Raw genomic sequence first — 8,212 nt, 5'->3', positions numbered from 1 at the left:
GAGTTCGCTATGTCCTTGAGCTTGGCATAGAAATCATCAAATGACTCATCCTCCTCCATCTTGATTTCTTCGAAGCTTGTAGTGAGCCTTTGAAGTTTTGAATCCTTGATAGCCTTGGTTCCTTTATAGGCTTTTTAGAGGATGGTCCGTACTTCCTTCGCAGTTTCAGTGGAGGATATCTGCTTGAACTCTTCATTTGTGACTGTATTGAATAAAGCATTCAATGCCCTGCTGTTGAAGTTTGCCGCCTTGATATTAGCATCATCTCAATCAGTCGGCACTTCCTTTAGCTTGGTCCAGCTATCTCCACATCCTACCAAACTTTCTCATCTAAAGACTGCAAGAAAACTCTCATGCGTACTTTCTAGTATGCATAGTTATTACCATCAAATAATGGAGATATAATGAGTGACTGTCCTCTATCCATGATAAAAAGGGGTCAATGGATCACACAACAAATATTAAAACCTAATTAGAGTATGTCTGCTCTAATACCATTTGATAGGCCAATAATGTATTGACCCCTTGTGATAAATTAACCAATTAATTAACCAAGTTGATTAATTAATCAAATTAACATACAATATGCGTGGCAGCACTAAGAAATCACCAACTAAAATAAAATGCAGCAGAAAATAAAGTTGGCATGGTAATTTGTTTACGAATGGAAAAAACCTCCAAGACAAAAACCCCACCAGGTGATTTTAAGGTCACCACTCCCAAGAATTCACTATTATCACAACAAGTGGTTACAAGTAAAGGAATCACAGTAACTTATACCAATCTACAGTTAAACATTTACCCCAATACCCAATTGGACTTGTTTTGTAGTGACAATCTCTCCATTTAATGCACGGCTCCTAATACGTGATTAACTAATAGATGCGCAGATCCTAGTACACGGCTTAATCACCAACTTGAGAAGGATGTTGGCTGCAAAGTTTTTCAGTTCATCACACGATAAAGATCATGAAGCTACTTGGTCACAAAACCCAATGGCATACAAACGCAGTATCTTCTTTAAGAGAAAGAAGAATTAGGGTAAATTAGGTTTTCGGTCACAATTTGCATGAACAACTCTTTGCTTCACACTCATGCAACAATGTAATTTGTGACAGCCCTTAAAATAATCATTATATATGTTTAGGGTTGTGAGAACAGAAAGCCCAAACATCTATTCATGGATTGGAATGAAATCAGAACTAAAAATCTAATTTTTATAAATCTCAATAGATACCCTATCTATCGAGCAATTGTCGAGCATCAAGTTAGAACAGATTTTTAAACCTCGATAGATACTAGTTGTCGAGATTTAAAAACCAGCACTTCTTCACTTTTTTTTTGGACAAACTTGCATGATTTTAATACTTGAACTTAAAACCTTATTCCTTGAAGTATTAAACACATCCTAGATCTACCCAATTACAAGTAAAGTGCGTTTTCCCAAAGGATTAGCCAATACATGATGACATATGTTCCTAACTTGAAACACATATGTCCTAACATTAGCTGTCAAACTGTTGTCTATTATCTGATATGATCATCTGTGGTATCCTGAATTTGCAGACTATGTTCTTCCACATGAAATTCTAGATCTTTGCCTCTGTGATAGTTGGTAGTAGGGCTGTCCACGAGTTGGGTTTGTGCCCAACCCACAATTGACTTGATCAGATCAGATGGAGAAGTTCTAGACCCACCGCCGACCGTGAAAAGCCACCGGTCTAGTCAGATCAAGCTCGGGTGGACGGCAGTCAGTTTTGATTTCGATTGAAAATATAAAGATCAAACACAAACCCAAAGAATAAAACCAACAATTCAAAAGATCTACAACTACAAACCCAAAGAACTTATGAATAGACCCAAATAACAGATTGATAAACCCAAATAACAGAGAATAGAGAGATCTACAGACCCAAATAATAGAGAATGGGGAGATCGAGCTTAAGAGCTTGAACCTGATAGAGAGAGAGAAAGATAATTATAGATCTGAATTGGTGAGGGTTGGGCGATGTTGGCAATGGAGGCGAATCAGAGACAAAGACGACCTAGCAACATTATGGCCAAAGAGTAGAGAGATCGAGTGACTGAGAGTAAAGAGATCAAACCTGAGAGATGGAGGCGATGGACGTGAAGACCAGCTAGGGACGTTGCGGACGAAGAGTAAAGATTGATGGTGACAAACAAAGATCGGCAATTAGCAGAGATCAGCGAAGAGTAGAGAGATTGTTAGAGGAGATAGTGATAGTAGAAGAATTAAGTCTAAGGTCTGAGGGTGAGTTCTGAAAATACTTTAACCCATTTATAGTCGGGTCGGGTTGGGTGCTTCGGGTTTTGGAAGTAAAGACCCACTGGCGACCCGCTAGAATCGGTTTTGGAAAGCAAGGACTAGCCGCCAACTACCGAAGTAGTCGGATCAGGCGGTAGCCGGTTCGAGTCCAATCGATTTGGCCGGGTGGACGGTTTGGGTTTAGTCGGTTTGGCCAGGTGGGCCAGTTCTGTAGGTTCTTTGGACAACCCTAGTTGGAAGTTCTTTTGCTTCAACCCATTTTGTAAAGTAGTCAATTGCGACTAGTAAGAACTTTACTTGTCTCTTACCTTGGGATAGTGGACCCACAATGTTAATTCCCCATTAGGTGAATGGCCACGGGGAGGTTATGGGTGTCAACTTCTTTGTTGGGGTACGCTGAACATTTTCAAACCTTTGACACTTGTTGCATCGTTCAACGAACTCTCTTGCGTCTTTCTACATAGTAGGCCAAAAGTAACCTGTTATGACAATCTTTCTTACCAGGGATCTTGGGCCTACGTGGTCTCCATATATCCCTTCGTGGATCTCTTTCAAGATGTACTTAGCCTTACTTTCGTCAAGACACTTTAGGTAGGGCATAGAGAAGTCTCTTTTGTACAGGGCATCATTCAAGATAATGAACATGGCTGCTTTCTTGCTGACTTTCTTGGCCTCTTTGATGTCTTGTGAAAGTCGTCCATCTTAAAGGAAAGATAGAATTGGGGCCATCTAGCTGCTTTCGCTTTGAATTGCGAATGTGTGGATCTCTTCAATGCTAGGATGCTTCTGGACTTCCATCTTTAAATTTATGCTTATCGATCCTGCTTTTGACAACGCCGGCTTTACTACCTTGTTTGCCCTTATATTTTGGCTCTTAGGACCTGTATGAACTCTACCCAATCAATTCTTGGGCCAGATGCCCTATCAGCCTCAAGTTTTTTTGCATCCTCTCGTCCTTTGCCTTATACACTTCCTTTATCTGTCCCACGACCAACTTAGAATCGCTTTGGAGGAGCAAGTTTTTAGCGCCCAATGCCTTTCCAACCCTTAGTCCCGTCAATATTTCCTCGTACTCCACTTCGTTATTAGTGGCAGGGAATTGAAGATGAACTCCATATCTCCTTCTGGGGTAATGATAATAACCCCTAGTCCCCCCCTTTTTCAGGTTGATGACTCGTCAGCCTGGATTGTCCATTTCTCCACTTCGCCCGGTGCCCCGTCTCTATTAGGGATCGTGAACTCGGCGATAAAGTCTGCTAATGCTTGTGCTTTGATAGCTGTTCTGGAGTGGTACTCAATGTTAAACTGGCTAAGTTCGATTTCACATTGAACCATTCTTCCTGTAGCCTTAGGCTTGCTCACTGACTTCTTTATAAGCTGATTCATCATCACCAGGATAGGATTCGCTTGGAAGTAGGGGCGCAGCTTTCATGAGGCTACAATCAAGGCAAATGCAATAGTCTCAATATGTGGGTACTTTGCTTTAGCTCCTTGGAATGCTTGATTGGCATAATAGATCGGGAGTTGTGTTCCATTCTCTTCTTGAATCAAGGCTGCACTCACGGCTGTAGCCGATACTGCTAAGTATAAATATAGGTTCTCCCCTACTTTTGACGGGCTCAGGAGAGGTGGATTGGTCAAGTAGTGTTTAAGCTCCTAGAATGCCTTCTCGCACTCCTCCGTCCAGGTGATGGCTTATTTCAAAGTTTTGAAGAAGGGTAGGCATTTTTCCATCACTTTAAAGACGAATCTGTTGAGTGCTGCTATCCTTCCTATTAGTTTCTAGACTTCTTTCACCGTCTTTGGTGATGCCGTCTCTAATATGGCTCACACCTTTTCTAGGTTTGCTTCTATCCCCCTTTACGACACCATGAACCCTAGAAACTTCCCAAACGCTACCCCAAAGGTGCACTTGTTGGGGTTCAGCTTCATTTGATATTGCCTAAGAGTAGTAAATGTCTCCTCAAAGTTGTCCAGGTGTGCAAACTCTTCCTTGCTCTTGACAAGCATGTCATCTACGTATACCTCCATGTTTCTCCTGATCTACTTATTGAACATCTTGTTCACTAACCTTTGGTAGGTTGCTCCTGCATTTTTCAGTCCAAAAGGCATTACCTTGTAGCAATAGAGCCATTAGCTTGTGATAAAGGCAGTCTTCTCCTAGTCTTCTTCTGACATCTTGATCTGGTTGTATCCTGAGAATGCGTCCATGAATGTAAAGAGTTTGTGTCCTGCCATGGAATCCACTAGCTGATATATTCTTGGCAAGGAAAAACTGTCTTTTGGGCAAGCCTTGTTCAGGTCTATGAAGTCTACACACATCCTCCACTTCTCATTCGCCTTCTTTACTATGACGATGTTGGCTAGCTAGTTTGGATAATAGACCTCGCGAATGAAGTCAGCAGCTAGCAATTTGTTTACCTCGTCCATGATTCTCTAACTAGCACTTGACCTCCCTTGACTTCGCCCATGCCATTCTCCGTTAGGAACTTTACCTTCAGTCAATAGGTGGGCGTGGCTGCCTTCTAGCGGTTGAGTGTAGGCCTTCCAATTATCACGTTGCACGAGGAAAGACAGTCTACCACCAAGAAGTCGAGCTGACGAGTCAACTATTGGGGGTAAGATCCCACCGTGACCGTTAGTGTCACTATGCCTTTGGGATACATCCTATCTCCGCCGAAGCTAACGATGGGGACTCAAAAGGCCGTAACCTTTCGGGATCTACCTTTAGCTGTTGGAAAGCAGAAAGGTAGATAATGTCCGCAAAGCCACCTTTGTTTATGAGGATCCTCTTGGTGTTAAATGCCTCTATCATGAGCATTATGACTAGGGGGTCATCATGCGGCTACTTCACACCTCTGGCATCTTCTTTTGAAAATAGGATGTCCATATCTATACTTCTTTGCTTTAGGGGTGGTATCCTATGGATGCTGTTTACCTGCCTCTATTGTGAATTCTTGAGGGATCTGAAAGACCCACCTATGGATGGTCCTCTTGTGATCGTCTTTATTTCTCCTATCGCAATCAGTGGACGGTTGAACACGTTGTCCTCATCCCTCGGAACAGCTTTGTGTTTATCCTTGTTATCATTTCTGGATTTGCTAGAGTCCCCTTTCTTCATAAACTTCTACAGCTTCCCTTTCCAAATGAGCTCTTCTATTGGCTCATTCAGGTCTTTATAATCTTCTGTGTAATGGCTGTGACCCTTGTGGAAACGACAGTACTTCTTGTCACGCACATTAGGTGATGAGTGCAATGGCCTTGGCCATTTGAGGTAATGCTCATCCTTAATTTGTGTCAAAATTTTGTCAACAGGCATAATTAAAGGGGTAAATTTTACCATTCGAGGGGTTTTATCATCCTTCCGCTTGTTCCCGTCAGTTCCCTGACGATCTCCCCTTTCTCTTTTTCGTCCTCTTCAGTTTTCTCCCTTTCCTTCCCTTTCCTTGGGCTTCTCTTCGTCCCTTATTGCTGCCAGGGCATCTTCGGTGTTCATATACTTTTGCGCTTCCAAGAGCATTTCCTCCATCGTTTGAGGAGGGCTCTTCGCTAGTGTGACCACGAACTCTTTGGACTTTAATCCGGCTTTGAAGGTCGTCAGTTGCACTTTGTCATCTACTTCATCTACTTTAAGTTTTCTCTGGTGAAACACTTCACATATGACCTCAAGGTCTCCTTCTCCCCTTGCTTGATGGTGAGCAGGTGGTCTGCCGGCCTTTTCGGGTGCTATCCACCGATGAAATGGCATAAAAAGGAATTACCAAATTGCTTGAAATTGTCGATGGACGACGTTGGTAGCTTAGTGAACCACTCTTGTGTTGCCCATTTGAGAGTGGAGGGGAAGGAATGTCACAGTATCTCGTCAGGAGGCTGTTGAAGACCAAGAGTTCTCTTGAAGGTGTTGAGGTGGTCCAGAGGGTCTTTCAGACCATCAAACAGCTCGAGCTATGGGAAATGAAACTTTGAAGGCATTGGGCATTCTAGGACCGTTGTTGTAAAAGGTAAGTCCGTCCTCTTGACCATCCTGTCTAAGCTCCGATCTATTTTTTCCCTTATTGCACTTCTCAACTTGTCCATTTCCCTAAAGAGGTCTATGTTCGCTTCCTCAAGAGTAGTTGGTCATCGGTGGTCGTTCCTTCTTTGGTTGTCTCTAGGTTGTCTCTATTGTTGTTCCGGTTGGTCCCAGAACAATTATCTTATTGCTGAAGCTGCAACCTCAACTCCTGGTTCTATCTTGTAAGCTTCTCGACGCTGGCTGTAAGTGTTTGGATTTATAGGGTTAATGCTGCAGAATCTTGTGGTGTGCTGGACTCCATTTGGGCTCTAGAGTTGAATGGAACTACACTCTCAAACCTAAGTACAAAATTGCGGTTCCCACAGACGGTGTCAAATTGATGATGTTGAGATCATCAGTCAAGTAAGTTCGTCTAGATAGGTCAGCACGGACTTCATCTCTATACTTGCAAGAGTAAGAATGGAATTCTCTCTAGGTGGTCACTGATGTGATGCCAGCCACGCAGTTTCCTATGGTAAAGTCAGTGACAAGAAATGGCAGAGAGGGCTTACAAGAACTAGAGTGAATAAAGTGTTTCAGCAAGTGTGTATGTATATACCTTGTTTAGTCCTGAAATATGTCTTATATAAATCCTCTTTTTTTCTAGCCATTGTACCCAATTCATGGTGGTATAATTGCTTCCTTTGTAACACCTTTGGGCTCATTCAATGTAGGCTTTGATGTTTCTCCAACGGTCTTCTTGGCCGATTGGTATCCATTCGAGGTATTGAATGCTCCTCTTTATGGCTCTTCTACCATCATCCATGCTGGGAAGGGATGGACGATGGCACTTGATGGGCTCGTCTGGACAATGATATTTATTGGGCCTATCATCAACCATTTGGACGTAACCTAATTTTTTAAGGTAATCTTTAAGGTCACTAATTACTGCCACATTGTCACATCCCCGTAGATTTTTGAAAAATTCAAAGGGTGATGATTTCTTTGCATGGTAGTTTCCTGAAGTTCCAAGAGAAAGAAGAGGAAGGAGGAGAGTAAGTAACAAGAGTAAAATTGCTTTAGAAGCCAGGACTACAATAGTTTGAAACTTAAGCACTTGTTCAGTGTTTAAGAAGTCTTACAGCTTGGTTGCTATTTATAGATTTACGGATGAGTCTTTTATGAGATATTGTAATGATTAACAGTATCCGTCAATACAATTTGAGGCTTAAGAAAATAAATTTAAGTGGGATGTTTTATATTTAAATATCAATTAAATAATTTTTTTAAAAAAATTCTAGCCAATTTAGTGTTAATTTAATGAATTATAAATAACTTGATGAATAAATAATGACCAAACCAAGGTTAAATTCATATAAAGAATTAAATATCATAGATCATGTATAAAAGTTAACAAAAATTAATGAAAATTTCATATTATTTAAAAATATGGTTTATTTTATCTAGGATATATAAGATATTGCATGAATAAAGTTATGTTCTAATTTTGATTATGGTATTAAAGATAAGGTAGAAATTGACAATTTACTAAATAGAATATTGGTTTAGAAAAATTAAAACCTTATTTAATAAGAGAAATAAATTATTATTGATGATTTGACACATTTACAACATTGTTTACCAAAAAGTTTGAGATTCCAATTGTATTAGATTTCTATTAGTCTAATATTTTGGAGAGGTGGGAACAATAGTTCAAAAACATTTTTTTGAAAAAAAAAATCACTAATTGACTAATTGTTATCATAAAATTTTGTGCATTTTTATAATTGGAGATGGAGACTTTATATAAAGGGGTCTTGCTGATGTGCATGCATGGTCAACATAAATTTGAAAGTTGGGTAAGGTTTGGCCACTCTAGTGCACTGGAGGTAAGCGGAAGCTAAGTCATTGAAAGTTATGTTGGAAATGTT

This window comes from Castanea sativa, chromosome 2 (assembly GCF_040712315.1).
Source record: "Castanea sativa cultivar Marrone di Chiusa Pesio chromosome 2, ASM4071231v1".
In the NCBI taxonomy this organism is placed as follows: Eukaryota; Viridiplantae; Streptophyta; class Magnoliopsida; order Fagales; family Fagaceae; genus Castanea; species Castanea sativa.
The sequence above is the reverse complement of the archived record's forward strand: the minus strand, read 5'-3'. Positions refer to the sequence as shown.